This window comes from Notolabrus celidotus, chromosome 13 (genome assembly GCF_009762535.1).
Source record: "Notolabrus celidotus isolate fNotCel1 chromosome 13, fNotCel1.pri, whole genome shotgun sequence".
Classification (NCBI taxonomy): Eukaryota; Metazoa; Chordata; class Actinopteri; order Labriformes; family Labridae; genus Notolabrus; species Notolabrus celidotus.
The window spans coordinates 9,765,902-9,783,823 of NC_048284.1; the positions used below are offsets into that span (position 1 = coordinate 9,765,902).

The window sequence follows — 17,922 nt, forward strand, 5'->3', positions numbered from 1 at the left end:
GTAACGGTAATATTAGCGACTAAAATAACTAAACCAAAGTTATTAAGTTGTTTGATTTATTGTTAGTTTATTGGACACCGGCAGTGATCCCAGTGCAGCAGAATCTCTGAGCGCGTCCCCTCATCAACTGAAGCGCAGCTGAAGCGCATTTACGCACGTCACACAACGCTGTGACTTCATTCATAAATTAATCTCCAGACACACTGGCCGGATTTCATTAGAATCTCCTTGCAGTGGCAGTCAGACCTCGTCAATTTACTAAAATCGAAACTGAAAATCAAACCGGCCATAGCGCTGGGGGAGAGCGGATCGTACAGGATCAGACACATTTCAAATGTCCAGTAAAAACTTCAGATTCTCTGAAGTCTTATTAAACAAGATAGATTCCCATTAAACAGTCTGTAGCGTCCTCGTGCTCTAACGTCTGCTGGTAAAAAAAAACAACCCTTTAACACTCGAACACAGAGGACTGAGGACTCGACTCAAACTCGGATTTGGGTACTCGACTACAACACTGGTAGGAGGATCTTTCTCCTCAAATGTACAGGCCTACTGGCTAAAAACAAGAAAGTGGTACTTCATACGTCAATATATTGATAATGGCGATTTTACTTGTTGCAGTCACTTCAAAATCATCAAGTTTTTCATTGTTGCAATACAATCAACCTAAAAAACATCCTCAATACAAAAGTATTAATGAAGCCTTATTGGCATATGCAACATTTTTCTGCATTGTATTCCATTATAATTTATTCAGGAGAAGAAAATGCAGCATACTCTCGGTAAAACATTTCTGAATTTTCCTCTTCACACCTGGCCTCATTTTCTTGACTTCCTCTGTGTCCCTCATGCCGTCTGCACGTCCTCATCGCTCCGAGGAGGTGAAGGTGCGGGGGCTGAATCAAAGGCAGGGAGGATGGATTGATATTCCAGTCAGACTACAGGGCTGATGCTGGAGGCCCCTTTCAAGCTTAATGTGAATGTGCTTCAAAAGTGTGTAGTTGCCTATTAAACGAAAGGCCCCGATCAGAGTGTGCAGGCAGGGCTGTTAAGCCGCCGGCCTGCCTGGAGTCAAACGAGGTTACCCCATGAGTGGACGTTAAATATCTGTAAACATCTCATCTGGTGATGACTATAGTCGTTTTATGAAACCTGTGATTAAAACGATTTTACATTTTTTCATTAGAGGTGACAGGAAAGAATGAGCAGAGGTATTAATGCTCTGAGGATTGATCCAATAAAGGATGGCGAGGATGATAAGAAAATTAGGATACACGTGTATTAAATTGTAGTTTAAAAGGGAACCTGTGGTGAGCTGGAGGGCTGTCAAGATGAGCGGTTAACATTAACCTACATTATGCACCATGAAATTAGAGAAAAGTACAGCAAATGGCAGAGAAATGAGGAATGAAGGAGTCATTGCCCTTTTTGAGCAGAGCCATAGAGACACAGAAGGAACTAAAGTGCCAATTTTGAAAATGTAATTTCAAGATCACTTTCTGGAATATTCATTAAATATTTATTTGGTTCAATCTGCAAACTCACCGTGCCTTCTGAATACAACTTTTGCCCTGCAATGATGGGCCTTCTTTTAGTATTACAGCCTTCATTTCCATCAGTAAAGACATCACAAGCAGTAAATTCCCCTACTGTCATTCACCTAATTATTCACCTTTCATTCTGATCAACTCGTAGGACTCTGTATTGACAATCTATGCCATGCCTACAAGCTGTGGATTTACTTGCACATAAGTAGGGCTGGGGGATAATTTGATCACAATAATTATCTTGATATAATTTTTCTCAATATAAATATAACAAATGTTCAATACAAGTTTGATATATTTAATCCTGTAATGACACCCCCCAACCACTGGAAAAGGAGGGGATGCTAATGAGCCTTAAACGCTAGTTGCCACTCATAATTAAATAGAAGAAGAAGACAGCATTGAACAGCCAATCATGCTGCAGGTTGAGAGGTAGGCGGGGCTTAAAGACATTTGGAGCGGAATGCAAACAAAGCTGAAACGAGCGATAGCGACACTGAAGAAAACGTACACATCTTACTTACTTGGCACAGTCAGAAATGATGGATTTAAGTAGCTTATCTGAAAACTAAATCCAGATATAAGCTAACAAACTGTCTGGTTTCTTCAACTTTCACTCAGAACCAAACATCTGCCTTTTAATTTTAATTAAATAATGATTTGATATTTATCATGATAATTATCGATATCGACTGATATGAAATATTTCATCATGATAACATAATTTTTAATATCGCCCAGCTCGACACATAAGATCCAGCTTATTGTGAACCCTCCTCCTTCCGCCAGGTGCCCTGTCTCTATGTGCACTCCTCAGTGATTTTTATTAAAACTCAATATTTCACTTGGTGACACTAGTGTAATATTTAAGTGTAATCACTGAATCATGATTTGGACAGTCAACTCCACACATGATAAGGTTGTTATAGACGTGGGACCACTGTTGGTTACACACTCAGCAGCCTGTCTCCAAGAGATGAGATAGATGAGATAGACCGACAACCACTTAAGCATGGCAGTGGTGAGCACAGCCCACACACACAGACTCACTCGAACCGACAGCACACACAGAGTCAGTGTGAAGAGGCAACGCTGCTGCATCAGTGACATCTGAGCTACAGTGAGAGCTTTTCTGCAATTAACAGAATGTTTCAAGGTTAGCTGGATGTCAGACAGAAGAGAGCATTACCAGCCTGGAGATAGAATACTTATTATTATGTCATATTATGTTTCAAAACGTTGTTAGAAGTTAAGCTTTTAACCAAAAACAGACAAAATGAAATTTGGCTGATTCATATTTTCACTTCAATTTAAACAGTAAGATAACACATTCAGTAGAACAACTTTGATTCATGGTAAAAAAAAATATATATAACTTTAATCAAAAGTTAAGCTTTATCTTTTTATCTTCCAATACATGTAGGGTGCTTGTGAAACTAAACGATTTCGCAACACAGCCTTCAAGCTTATTTTAAATTTTTTTCTAAATTGTACAGGAGTGATTTTTTTAAAGACTTATCTGTTTTGATTATTTAAAGGATAAGAATTAAACATAACATTTGCACAATTTTGGGGGGTGGTAAGCTGATGGACAGGTGTTTTGAAGCCGTTTGGCTGGAGAAGCAAGCATATTCAAGCTCATCTCATGAAGGACAACCATTGGCCTAAAAGGATTTTATTTAGAGAGGTAACTTCAGGGTTAACTCTAGAGCATAGGTTTGGTTCGTGATGCGAGATCACTTTATAGAAAACTCTGCCCACTGACCAATCAATTCTCTCGATCGTGGAGCTCTGTGGGCTGCTGGGAGAGACCTGCAGGACACTCTGAAAGCATGGTTTTACATATGAAAAAGCATTAGTGGAAGTTATTAAATGTGCTGTACTGGTATCTTTCAACAGAGATCATCATTGTTGAGCTTAAAAGTTGTAAAAATTACAGATACTCATCACTCTAAGTTATTTTTTCATGTTTATCTCCCTATGAGATAAATTCCCTAGGAGCTCAATTCAGATCTATTTTGCACTACTGATAGGAAAGTGATAATATAAGCCTAAATGTGCACATTCACACGCCACCATTTTGTAATGCCTTGTTCTTCCTGCACTTTGTAAATGCAGCTGTGCTGATTTTAGTCTGGAGTGTGTATCCAACTTCTTACATTTTCCAATATCATAGGTTGCTCTGAGTTTGTAAAATATTACTATCTGCTGGTGACAGACTTTTTCAGTTTGTGATCGGTTATATGTTTTTTAATCTGCCCTTTTCATGTGAACGCAATCAACAGACCCATTTCCCTGAACTCATCTGCAGAGGCAAGTTAATACAGGTGAGCAGAGATATGTTGAACTCACTTCATAGTAGGGTTGCAAAGGGGTGGAAAATTTCCAGAAAGTTTCTGGTAAATTTCCATGGGAAGTTAAGTTGGGGAATTTTGGAAATATTCCAAATTGGAAATTATGGGAATTTAATTGAAAGGTATCATAGCCAAGCATAAATATTAGTTTTGATATAAGCAGACATCCATCCAAAATAATACAATTAAAACAGATTTATTTGTAAGTAGAACTTTATCAAGTGTTAAATATTTTATTGAACAATCAATTATTTCATTGAAGAACAAAAACATGAATGTTGAGTTAAATTTTACTCATCCCCCTGATCCAAACCATTCAAAAATTAACAAAAATGCAATCCCAATAAAGTCCCATTCAAAATGTTAAATGAAAAGAGCCGCTCTCCCTCCAAAAAAGTCCAATTCAACATGCAAATAAAAAGTGCATGTAGGGGGCGTGGTCTCAATAGCCCTGCAGTAAGCAGTGTGCTATGTGCATGTGATTGAGGAATAGCATAGATATTCAACTGTACTTACATGAAATCTGGTTGTTTTAGTCAGGATTATGCTAACATATATTTTCCCCAACTATATTTAAGTTCCCTATTAAGAGCCAACCTTCAATTTAGTAAATTCCTGGTTCCGTTAATTCATATGGAAAGTTTCCAACTTTGAATTTTCACAGAATTTTGAAACCCTACTTCATAGTATAGGCTTCAGTTAAGCCTCCCCAATCATATAGCACAAAGGCTACAGTAGATGCAGCAGGGATCATTGTCAAGATATAGCACTATAGCAGTGCCTCTTGGCAATTTCGACTACCAGATAAAAGTTGTAACTGTCCTCTTTGAGCTTAATTATCTCAACACTTGTCTAAAAACTTTATTCTCTTTTGTTAAACTAGCATAAGTAGCTACAGTGCTGTTTTTGTTTTCCATGGTGGCAGCCAGGCGTGTTATCTCAGTCTTATTATTGAGAGGGATGGAGGTCAGGATGTCATGGTAACCCCGTGGGTCAAAGCTGATTTCAGAAGGAGTAGGTGGTGCAAAGCGGGATAAACACAAAAGTCCAAACAAACATCTGAAGACACCTGTCGACCCAACCCTGAGGATGTTTATACTGTTCCATTAGCACATCCCAAACGAGCGGATGGAATAAGCAAAGCAGGCGAGTGGAACAAACAGAACGGGCCACTACACAGGATACTGAAACATATTCACCTGCTCTCTCTCTCTCCCTCCTTCTCTCTGGTGAATGCGACCTGTACTGTAAAGACATGCATCATCAGGTGTTGCATAATGCATCAGAAGCTTTGAAGAAAACTAAAAAATTTCATAGCACCAGAGGTAAACAGATATTAGTCATCGGGTCCACATTGTGTGTTCATCCAAGCAGCATAAGGCCTTATACAACAGCCGACATGTCTCCCTCTGTGAGTGGGTGCAGCAGAGAGAGAAAGACAGGTGCAGGTGATGGAGCGCAGCTTGTTCTTGAACCTAACCACAGAGGATGGGTGTATTACCAAGGCCAGAGGTGGCAGCTGATAAATGTTTCATTGCAGAGTATTTTATAAAGTGAGTAGGAGCAGCAGCTGAGCTGTGAGATATCCAACGTCCAAGAGTTCCCACATTTCTGCTGTTAATTGGAACAAATTAGATACTGTAGGTTTACAGGTCAATGTGGCAGTTTTTACTTCGCTAGGCCTGACATTCTCCAACAAAAGGTGAATATCATTATTATAAAGTGACAGAAACAGAATTTCCAAACATGCATTACATCCTAAATTGTATTTCAGCTAGGGCTGGGCAGTGAAGGGATCTTACCAGAGGAATGGGATGAGTTACAGCACACAGGATAGTACTAACACTTCCCACTGCAGAGCATTATTTTCCCTATGTGAAAGATGAAGATATATTCTGTAAACATAGAGACAGCTGGGCGAACCCAAGGGGCACAAAAACATCAGTAAAAGGGGGCTCCTGTCAGACTCCAAGATGAGGAAACTGTTGACAAAGCAACATAAAATGAAGGACTGAATGGAAACTAAGCAACAAGTCTCTTCTTTGGACTTACTGTGTCTCCAAGATAGAGTCTGAGACACTGATTTTTTAACCTGAAAACATAGTCTTATTTCCCTTCTTTTGATTGCTGGATCACTGTGTTTTCAAAAAAGGGTAAGATTGCTGCAGATAGTTAAGTTTTATTGAAAAAATGCAGTTAAATATTTGTATCAAAGGAAACCTGACCTAAGAACAAGCCTAGCAAACAGAGACGAGTTGAGCTAAGGTCCTTTGATTAATTTACGGTAAACTGCATGTCCTGTTTTTTCTGTAGTGGATTATCTCCATTTACAGATTAGACATTAAAATATAGAAAGTGATACACAGGATTTTACTATCCTCATTAGGACTTTCCTTTTACTTGCATTTATACATTTTACAAATCTGTTGAACTGAGCCAGAGTGAGGCCTTGGTAACTTCCTATGTACAGTGAAACTAAGACGTGTTAACTTCAAGTAAATTATAATGCTGAAGTAAGCCAGAGTGAAGTCTTCTCAACTAATTACTTACAGTGAAACTGGGACCCATTATTTCATGTAAATCACAAGAACATAGGTTTCTTTTAAGGTTCATACTGCTGAAGTAAGCCAGAGTGAAGTCTTCTCAACTTATTACTTACAGTGAAACTAAGACCTGTTACTTTCAAGTAAATTATAATGCTGAAGTAAGCCTGAGTGAAGTCTTCTGCACTTATTACTTATATTGAAACTGAGACCCGTTATTTCATGTTAATCACAGAAACATAGTTTCCTTTTAAGGTTCATATTGCCGAAGTAAGCCAGAGTGAGGCCTCCTCAACATATTACATACAGTGAAACTGACACCTGTTAATTTCAAGTAAATCCCAGGTACATAGGTTTTATTTTTCAGGTCCATACTGCTGAAGCTAGAAAGAGTGAAGCCTTTGCCACTTTTACTTACAGTTAAACTATGACCCATTATTTCAAATAAATAACAAGAACATAATTTCTTTTAAGGTTCATACTGCTGAAGTAAGCCTGAGTGAAGCCTCCTCAACTTTTTACTTACATTGAAACTGAGACCCATTATTTCATGTAAATCACAAGAACATAGGTTTCTTTTAAGGTTCATACTGCTGAAGTAAGCCAGAGTGAAGTCTTCTCAACTAATTACTTACAGTGAAACTGAGACCTGTTACTTTCAATTAAATTATAATGCTGAAGTAAGCTTGAGTGAAGTCTTCTCAACTTATTACTCATACTGAAACTGAGACCCATTTATTTCAAGTAAATCACATTGAAGTGGGTTTCTTTTAAGGTTCATACTGCTGAAGTTAGCAAGAGTGAAGCCTTTGTAACTTTCTATTTACAGTGAAACTGAGACTCATCAGAATCAGAAATAGATCGATTGGGACTCCTCCCCAACCAAGAAATGACAGCGCTTTCTTTTGCAGGCAAACCTGAAAGAGCAACCATTGCTTCAGTTTTCCTGAAGTTTCCTGAGCTGCTTATTGGACTGAAAACAAAAGAAAGAAGTTGTGGCTAGAAGGCTAACCACTGGTAACATCGGAAATCCTGAGAAATTTGACCACGGTTCACTGAGGCATACAAGTTAAGCCTCTGTTTAAAAAACTGTGAATAATAAACCCTTGAGGACTCTAACACTAACAAGCTGAGCTCTTTGACAAAATGTGAGAAATTGCTAGTCTTTCTGAAAGCCCTTACACTAGGTGTGGAGGAAACAGCTCACATTTTACACAGAACTAAAGTTTGACTGAAAGGACGTGGACTCTTAAGAATCAGGGTTTTTTGTTTTTCATCTCAAATAACTGGAGACTGGACAGTTAAGGGAGATGTGAGGTCAGTGAGCAACAAGGAACCGTGCAGACTGACAGAACTCAGCTAATGAGACATGCTGCCAAGGAGCAGTTACCTTTTCTTCTTTTTTACCTCACTGTACCATTACAAACCTTCTCTGTTAGGAAAAGAAAGGCTGGATCCTGGTACAACAACATGTGGACATTTATAGAGAGATGTCGATGACAGCTGAGCCCACTGGAGAGGAAGGTGAGTCAGAGACAAAGACTCTCATCATCACAGTTATGTGATTGTCTGCAGTTACTCAATACACAGTCTGGTATCAACACTTAGTCCTGTAACACATGCAGGTTTTTTTTTCCTTTCATAAAAGTGATGATGGAGCAACAGCCTGAGCTGAGATTTCACCTTGTCTCTGCAGTCTGTCTATTTGAACCCTGATATATTTGGTAATTACATTTCAAACTGCAACCATTCAGGCACCCCCTAGACAGGATAAAACATGGATGCAGTCTCAGTGACGTCACCCAGTAGTTTCTGAAGAGGCAGTATGAATACCAATGATGGTGGTGCCATAAAGGAAATGCTGACTCAATCTAACATTCGATCAACCTAGACAGCAAACAGCTACAATGCGCTCACCTGTCAGTCAAGCTAGACGTGTCCTGAATTATGCAAACTTATGCACAACTCTTGGCATTCAAATAATCAGAATAGTTTATCTAATAAGAAATTCACACCCGTATGGTGTGTGGGAAGAAATAAATCAACTAATGAGATAGAACTGTTTTTCAAACCAGGCTGTGGGTATGTTAAATTGTGCTGTAAAACAGGCATATTAATATGGGCTTTTAGAGGGTTTCCTGAGTTTTAGGAGCCAGCCTCAAGTGGACATTTAAGGTACTGCGGTTTTTGCACTTCTGCATTGGCTTGTTTTTCAAATCTGGAGACTACCTTTTGGTTACACATAATTTGGAAACTTAAACCAAGCAAAAGCTGATCGGGCATCATAGAGAAAATTATTCAAGATTAACATTCCAATTAGAATCTGGACAAAAATATTTGATAGTGTAATTGTACCTATAGCTCTGTATGGAAGTGAGATCTGAGGCCCCCTCAGTAGACTGGAGCATGGCTCATGGGACAAACACCCAATAGAGGCTCTCCATACTGAATTCTGTAGAAGAATCCTACATGTTCAAAGAAAAACTCCAAATAACGCCTGCCGAGCAGAACTGAGACCTCTTTTAAATCAAACACTAAGACTTTTTTATTTGCCACTGCCTTTCTATCTTAGCTTATTTTAACTCTTAATAACTTAACTTTTAATTTTATTTTAAACATATTTCTAATTTTCCTTTTCTCTTCTCAGTATTATATTTGTCATTTTAATTGTGTTATTTTATGCTTGTCTGAATGTTTCTAATGCTTTTAATTTTTTTATGTAAAGCACATTGAGTTGCCCTAATGTATGTTATGTGCTATTCAAATAAAGTTGCCTTGCCTTGCATTAAGTGAGGACATTGAAATATGCTATATGGGTTACACCATTGTTCATTAATGCGTATAAAATATGTAATATAATATGTAATGACAATATATGTAATGAATATAACATGTAATGAATATATTTAATGTATGTGTATGAATTGTGCTTTGCCAACAGCATGTCTTCATTCATGCCAATAAAGCAAATTGAATTGATTTGAATTGAATTGAATTGAAAACACTTTGGATTTCATTTAAAATGTTAAAATGCCTGATAAATTCTAGGGTATAATAATAATAATAATAATAATAATAATAATAATAATAATAATAATAATAATAATAATAGTAATAATAATAATAACAATACATTTTATTTAAAAGCCCTATTCTAAACACTCAAGGCTACTCTACAGAGAGATTAAAAACACAATAAATACAATAACACAATAAAATAAATAAAAAAAACAAGCAAAGTAACACCAAGTTAAAATGAAGCAGAGTTTTGATTTGAAGAGGGGTAGAGAGTCAATATTTCTGATGTCTGGTGGGAGTGAGTTCCAGAGCTGGGGAGCAGAGTGTCTGAAAGCTCTGCTCCCCATGGTGCTGAGACGGGCAGAGGGCACAGAGAGGTGGAGGGAGGAGGGAGGAGGAAGACCTGAGGGAGTGAGAGGGGGTGGCAATATGTAGGAGATCAGACAGATACAGGGGGGGGGCAAGGTTGTGGATGGCCTTAAATATATACAGGAGGATTTTGAAGGTGATTTTGAGTTTTACCAGGAGGCAGGGAAGCTGATGGAGGACGGGGGTGATGTAGTGAAAGGAAGGGGTTCTAGTGATGATGTGGGCTGCAGAAAATATACAGGAAATGAAACATAAATGTTAGATTAACTCAACATGCACAGATATACTATCATGTGCAGGTTTTGAGGCCACGAAAGAGCAACATTGATGGTATTTAAGACATCAGTAAATGATAAGATTGAGATTCTTGTATAAAAAATGTTGATGAGGAGCAATAAAATCAACATGAATTTGGTTCCTTGAAAAGCTAAACTGTTGTTTGGCCTTAAATGAGCCTTAGAAAATGAAGCAGCAAAGTAGCTCTTAGTAAAAAACAAACAACTCATCAAACAAAAAAAAATCTGAAATGCACATTATAGACTGTGACTGCACACAATCTAAAACTATTTGATTTCACTTCCTTCATGAGTGACTTCTTTGGACTGTTTTGTATTCAGTACATATATTTAATCTCCAATCTTAGCTGCCTTACCATGATTATTTTTGAGAAATGCAATCACAAGAAAGTATCCAGATAACAACTTTCAGGTCTCTGTTCAAACTCAATCTCAGTCTGAGAAGGTGTTTGAAGATGAGATCTGCTTTCATTGCTTCACCTGAAGTATCTTTCTCCCCTCTTCATCTCTTTCTGGACTCTAGGGGGAGAGGCTGCTGATGGCCTGAGGTCAACACGAGATCAGTTGAGTGAGAGGAAATGTAATTCAGGTTTGGCCCGATTCTTTTATAGATATGATAAATGAGGGGGAGTTGTGAGATACTCTGCAAAGGGCAAATGCAAATTTCCACCAGTTAATTTCCCTTAGTAATTTTAACATTAGCAAATTGTGACTTTATTAAGTCTGGATACACCAGGGGTCATATTTAATTACTGTATTAACTGCAAATGTCACTCAAACAGGGTAAACATCTGGGAATATGACATTTTTGAAGAAACTGAAAATACAAAACAGACTCCAATTTAAAATATTTGCTACTTTAAAATGAATTAATTCAGGCTCTTAAACATTTTTTTAAATTGTGATTAATTGCATGTTTTTCCCACTTTTTAAAATCCCTTCTAAATGTTACTTAAAATTTTATCTTTCAACGCAGGGGGGGATAAATATGTTTGTTTCATATCTCTATTGTTATTGCAACAATCCAAAAAATGACAAACATTGTGCTGAAAATTCTCCAGAATATAATAAAAGGGAACGGACAAAAAATGCCAAAATCATAATATGGCGAACGCAAGCCCATCCAGCAACAACAGGTGGGCATATTGACCTGAATGTAACATTATCTATTAATACTAACCCAATGTATTGTTCAACTTTACACAAGGTTAAGCAGCTCAACACAAAAAAATGTTCCTCATGCATCACAACAACAGACACTCAGTACAACAACATCATTGGTCAGTTCAATTTTCCATCACGCAAAGATCATTCCCTGATCCTTCACACCTAAAGCAAATAATCTCACACTATGCTGGGACTCAAACCAGCAAACTGGAGGTTCACCGGTTCCAGTCCCAGCATGGACGAAGTATGGCAAGTGGACTGAGAGGTGCTGGTTCACTTGCCTGGGCACTGCCGAGATGCCCGTGAGCAAGGCACCGAACCCCCAACTGCTCGGGGTGCGCTGGTTGATGGCAGCATCCTCACTCTGACATCTCTCCCTAAGTGCATGTCAACTGCATGTTTGTGCATAAAATTGTATGTATATACACCAAACTGTGCATGTAGCATGACCAAAATAACACAAGTGGAAAAATTTAATTTCCCGCCTAGTGATTAATAAAGTACGTTTCTTTCTTTCTTTCTTTCTTTCTTTCTTTCTTTCTTTCTTTCTTTCTTTCTTTCTAGACGTACTGCGGTGATGACTCAATTCACATACAGAGTAATTAAAGAGCAAAAGGCTTTAGTCTTGTCAAGAGAACCATTTTTCCATTCAAAGAAGTGAAGGGGATTGTTAACTTTTAGTGATATTGTCGCTATTCAGACTTCTAAATGAGCAGAGTATTGATAGAGTCCACTGTCCATACGTCTCTATCAACTGGTGGAATGACAAGACTCGGTTTCCCAAGCCTTCAGTACTACCAATTTGATACGCCATCTAAAATCTAACATACAGCACCATATACCGTGTTTACTGAAGCAACAGACGAAAGCAGCAACTAACCTTGGCCTTTAAAGGGATCAGTGTGCTGCAGGCGGTGCAGCATATAGCTAAATCGAGATGAGTGCGTGGGTCAGTTAAATCACGAGGCAGAATCGGCCCTGTCTGCAGAAAACTGTAGCCTAGCTTGTTTCTCCCAGCAGTTTCTCTTTACAGAGGCAGAGATGAGCAACATTCGTTTTCGCTAGTACAATTACGAGTGACATACAACCCCATTTAAAAAAAACTGAAATATCCCTTTAAAAGGAAGGATAAATATCCTCAATAGAGCTAAAAAACACAAAGATTACAGAGAAGGTGATTGAATTAATCACTTAAGACAACCAGCCCATCTTCATGGCAGGTTTCTACTAGATCCATGGTATATCCTGCCGTCTCCACACTACATTTCAGACACAGCCTTACCTGAGCAGTTCATACAAGGTGATATAAAACGTGATGTGACTGCTGTTAGTTTCACTACAGACATTTGGAGCTCTGACGTCTGTCGCTGAGCCTCACAGCTCACTAGATTGGTCCCTCCATTTTTTAAGCAAGTCAGGGTTGGATGAGTTGGGTTTTTTTTTACTTGTTAAACCAACTTTCTGAGGCATGGAAATTGCCAATATTCTTATTGGCTCTGGGTAGCCCTCCACAGTAACATTGGTTTCTATAATCCCAGCAGGAGTAAGATTTTCTACCCCATCAATGGATTCTCTGTAGAAATGTACAACTTTGTTGCCTTCAGCATGCAAGACAATGTCCCAAAATCCCAGTGAAGGAATTACCCAGATTACTGCCAGAAGCCATTCAGTATCCTTTACTAGAAAATACATTTTAACACTGTGATCCATCAATGCTGATCGTACATATATAGTGACGTGTGTATTCAAGCTGCAGTACATCCAACAAATAATATTGAAAGTGTTACACAAGTGCACCCAGTTGAGAAAGTTTCCCTTTCAGCACGTATTGGTAAGTTGATAGAGAAGCTTATTTGACTGAGTACCCAGTGAAAATATTTTCCTTTCACAGGATGTTTAAAAAAACAACCGTGGCCTCTGCTGAAGGATGTTCAAGACTGGTTTAATAGTGAAAGTGATTTCACCAGCTATAAGAACCATCGTCACCCTCGCTAGTCTGCACAAAAATGACTGGTGGTTGAAATGAATTATTTTTATTCTAATTACTGTAGGCCTGAAAAGGCGGTCATATGTTCTGTCTAAACTGTATCGCAGCCATCCCCCACAAGCCACAGCTGTAGCACCACTTAATATGGATGTAAACAAGCACAGATGACAGATGGCATCCCTTAGCAGGGCATGGTTTGGCAGCATTTTTATGTAGAATATGGAGATAACTTTGTATGTTGGCTGTGTTAGAAATCTAATAGCAAAATAAAAATACTGAAAAATAAGTGAATACACTTAGGATCGACTGACTGGCTGATTATTAGGGCTGATATTCAGCATTTGGCCGACCATCTGGGTCAGCATTTTATTTTGATGGTCACCAATGAAACTAATTGATTTAAAAATAAGTGCTACTTTGTTTCTGCAACTGATGTGGTTTATCTTTGGGTCCGTTTTCACATACCCGTCTCACCTAATGTCCCGCCCACAACACGATCTGATTGGCTCAACGTCACACAACTGTGTTACATCATAAGTGCAACTGTTAATTCCTGTGTATGGTGTTGAAAGTGTCCGTTTTGATTATGCATATCGTACCCAAACATCGGTTATTGGTGCCATGAACTATTAATAATTGGAATCAGTATCGGCCCTAATGGTCGAGCCCTAAAATATAAACCTCTGTTTTGTATTTTCATGTAAAGCAGCATGAAACAGGCCTGCTATGTTTAAAGAACATCATATAATTGATGGATATTTTTTAACATGTGTGTTGTATTAGTTTATGACACAGTAAATGCATACATCATTTAAATGTATTGACAAATTTGCAATACATCTCATTTTATTTCTGTTTTTTACAACTTCATTTCTTCTTTGTGTGATTGGTACGTCTGGGTGTTAACGTGAAAAGTAAAGGTTTTATGAGGTCAGACTATTTCTAAACTTTAACCAAACAGACTTCACAACAAAAATCTTCTCGTTAATTTTTGTTTTTAGCCAATTTTCAGCTCTGAAGCTACATTTGCTTCTCAAAGTGTTTCAAAATAAAACAGAGCCTCTATTAATATATAATTGTCACTGTATCCCCACATCTTTTTGAGTAAATCATTGACTGTATATTCATATGGACAGTGCACCTCCATCTACTCCCGTTGTATTAAAGTGAAGCCAAAATACCGCCCCGGTGAGGAATTTTGGAGCCGAGGTGTGTGCAGAGGGGATCTGGCTGGTGGAGCCACAAAATTAGTGTCACATCCCTCCTGCTAACCAAAACACACATTTCAAGCTCCTGTGAGGAGTTTTTAAGGTTTTTTAAATGTTTAATCTGTTAATGCAGGAGATTAGTAACAAGAGTATGTTCTGTATGTGAGTGCACAACAGGTTTATTCAATTTAGTTACATAATTTAAAATAAACAAATAAGAGTCAGGATGAAGTTTGCATATGTGGTACAAGACTTAATGTGCTGCATAAAACTTACTGGGCAACAGGGAACAACATCTGTGATATGAAGGGCCAATCAAGTTAGACTAATTTTCCACTCAGAATACATTCTGTCAGACTAGTCTGTTCAGCCTACACAGAAGGGAAATTCCCCACGTACATTATCTGGTTGTCCCGATGTACAAATTGTGTAATACATAAGGGGTCTTTGTTAGATAATTGGACAAGTGGAGGAAGCAAAGAGAATAAATGCTCCCAAGTGGTGGGAAATAGCAGCACAAATTTGGGAGTGCCCAAGATGAAAAACAGCAGCTTAGCAGCACCAGACAAAAGCTACCATACAACTGCAGCCTGTGACTGAAAATACCCCTAAAAGGAATCTTGGGTCGATATGCCATGAAGTGGAGGGTTGTGGAGCGATGAATTAATGAGACAAAGTCCAGTTTCCCCTCTTCTAATGTCCCATACAACAGAGATATGACTGTATAGTGAGCAGATGTCTGCTGCACAACACAATAGAGCAGTCAGAAACCAGACACAGTAGCAGTGACTTCATTTCTGGAGTATCTTCATCCACAAAGAGTGGTGTTTATCATTCATAAAGATCCATAGAGGGGTGCACAGCACAGGGTCGTAGCAGAGGTAACCGAACTGTTCATGGTAGGAATTTTAAAAAGGACAAAAACAGCACAATGGCAGTGTTGGTAGAGGGAAACATGTGACCACAACACAAGAGAGGTCTGAAACTTTCTCCCCTCTGTCTCCTTTGATCATCTCTGAGTGTGCGGTGCCAAGATTTCCGACTGATCTCACCCGGAGGAAAAAACATCAGATTAATAGAGCGCTGACCTCCCGCAGACCTGATATTAAGGGCATGGGTGCAGGCCTTTGAGGGAGACTTAAAAGCTGCTCAGACGATAAAAGCTTTGCTGTTTTCAGTCTGTGATCAGCAAAACTCCAACCTGAGGCGTGATCTTTTATTTATTATGAGACAAGCACAAAGAAAAATGCTCAACATCTTAATCTGGGCAAAACTGTTCAAGGAAGAGCGCAACATCACTCATTATTGGTATTATGAGGAAACATGAAGGGTATAATTCAATAATACAGGTCCTGAATATATATTCCGCAAATCTATTACATAATTTTAATCTCCACTGCCAACATTCCACATAAACCCACTTATATCTCACCATATAGCTTGACACTTCAAAACCATGGAGGCTCCAGCAGCGGGTCTTCATGGACGAAGCTAGACACACATGCTAAAAGAATCAATGACACCAAGTGAAGCTCACCCGGTCAAGATCAACCCTGAGTTACCAGAGGTGTTATCTGCTTTACAAAAACTCAAACACTTGTCAGAAACTCCCTCTCAAAAGAAAAATCTCATGGGTTTTATACATTTATCTCTACCAGAAGCTAAAAAGTGGTGACAGCTAGAGGACAAGAAACTACAGTCCATGACTAACATTCATCCCCTTACTACTCATGTTTCACATATGCACTCCTGAAATATTCAGGGGCATCTGCTCCTGAATAGTTTTTTGCAAGTCTACCCTTACAGTGAAATGTCCCCTGTCTGACAGAGGGGCAACATCAAGAGGCTGGACATGACTTCAGAAGGACACTCCTGTACTGTTCTACCTGCTTCTACAACTTGTTATCTATTAAAAACATGCCAAACTCACAGGTATAACCACCACAGCTCCTAAAATAATCAGTCTCCACACACCAAACATCACAGATTTAAACAACAGGGCTGTTGCACCCATTGCAACCTCAATAGAACAGGACATCAAACATCCACTAAACATCAGATACAAAGCACTGAGGTGTAGAAGGGCCTGCCTAGAAAAAAGCCTGATCCCTGCTGCTATAGCGGCCCTGAACAAAAGACCTAGCTGAACAGGCCAGAGTGCAGACTTTGTTTGTTTGAATGTTGATGTTTAGTTTGCTGGTCTTGTATTTGGGGTCTATGTCTGTGGACATAGGGAGCACTAAAGTCTAAAGTCCACTGATTCTTTCATTGTGGTTTTCTATTTGTTTTATTTTATGTTTTAATATCAATACACTTTATTCATAATGCAACTTTCACAGGTGGTTTATCTCTTCTTTTGCATTATTTTTTCCATGCATTTGTATCTGTTCCAAAGTCATGCTGTGTTATTACCAATGATTGCAATATCGACTCTTTCTTTTATTTTATGTATTTTTTGGGGGGTGGTGCATTTTTGCCTTTATTTGACAGACAACAGAGGAGAGGGAGTAAATGTGGAGAGTAGAGAGTGGAGGAAGACATGCAACCAAAGCTTGTGTGCGAGAGCTGAACCATCGACTTCCGCAACTAGGGAATGCGAGGGACGGGGGTGGGGGGCAATCTACAACCAGTCCATTTGTTTATAATTATTTTTTTAAGATATGTTTTTTGGGCATTTCTGCCTTTATTGCATAGTAAAGCTGGAGGGAGAAAGGAAATGTGGGGATTGGAGAGAGAGGGAAGACATGCAACAAATGGTAGAGACCAGGAGTTGAACCTGAGACCGCTGCGACAAAGACTATAGCCTCTGTATATGGGGCGTGCAATTAGTCTGCTAAGCCAATGACCCACCTACAACCAGTCTATTTAACCAATACTTCAAAGCCACAAAGGTCACTTTCCAGGTTATTATGAATAACTGCTCTATTATTTCAGACCCACAGGTCCATATCAACATAAGAAGGCATAAAAATGTACAAATAAATCAACAATAGTAAGAAATACAATACAAAATCAGTAGAAACAAAGATAAAATAGCTACAGTTCACACGTTCACTGTGATTAAAACACAAATAGACATTTGTTTCTATTTTTCCAAAACAAGGAAAGATACCTTGTGTCACTTAATGTGGGCTGAGTGAGTAAATCTACATACATGTATACTTGAAATGTTCTCAGTACAACATGAAACATAGTAATCTTGGTAATTTGAGGAAGACTGTTCATGTGTCATTTATGCTACCTGAAGCTTTTTTCATTTTAGCTTTACTGTAACTGCTCCAGTAAAGCATGGCTGTCTGCAATGTTTACCCGGCTGTGAATCAGAAAGTGTCATCTATGATTAGGTGTTGATGTTGGTTTGGATGTCTGTCACTTAATGCTTGGATGTTTTGTGATATACAGTGTTGTCGTTAAAGAGGGGAGACGAAAAGAA

The 17,922-nt window shown here is 38.6% G+C and overlaps 1 protein-coding gene across 1 annotated transcript in view; it reads right to left on the minus strand.

The window, feature by feature from the left end:
• Window positions 1-17,922, minus strand: part of rngtt (RNA guanylyltransferase and 5'-phosphatase) — a 123,802-nt gene that overhangs the window by 56,174 nt on the left and 49,706 nt on the right. The window lies entirely within an intron of this gene.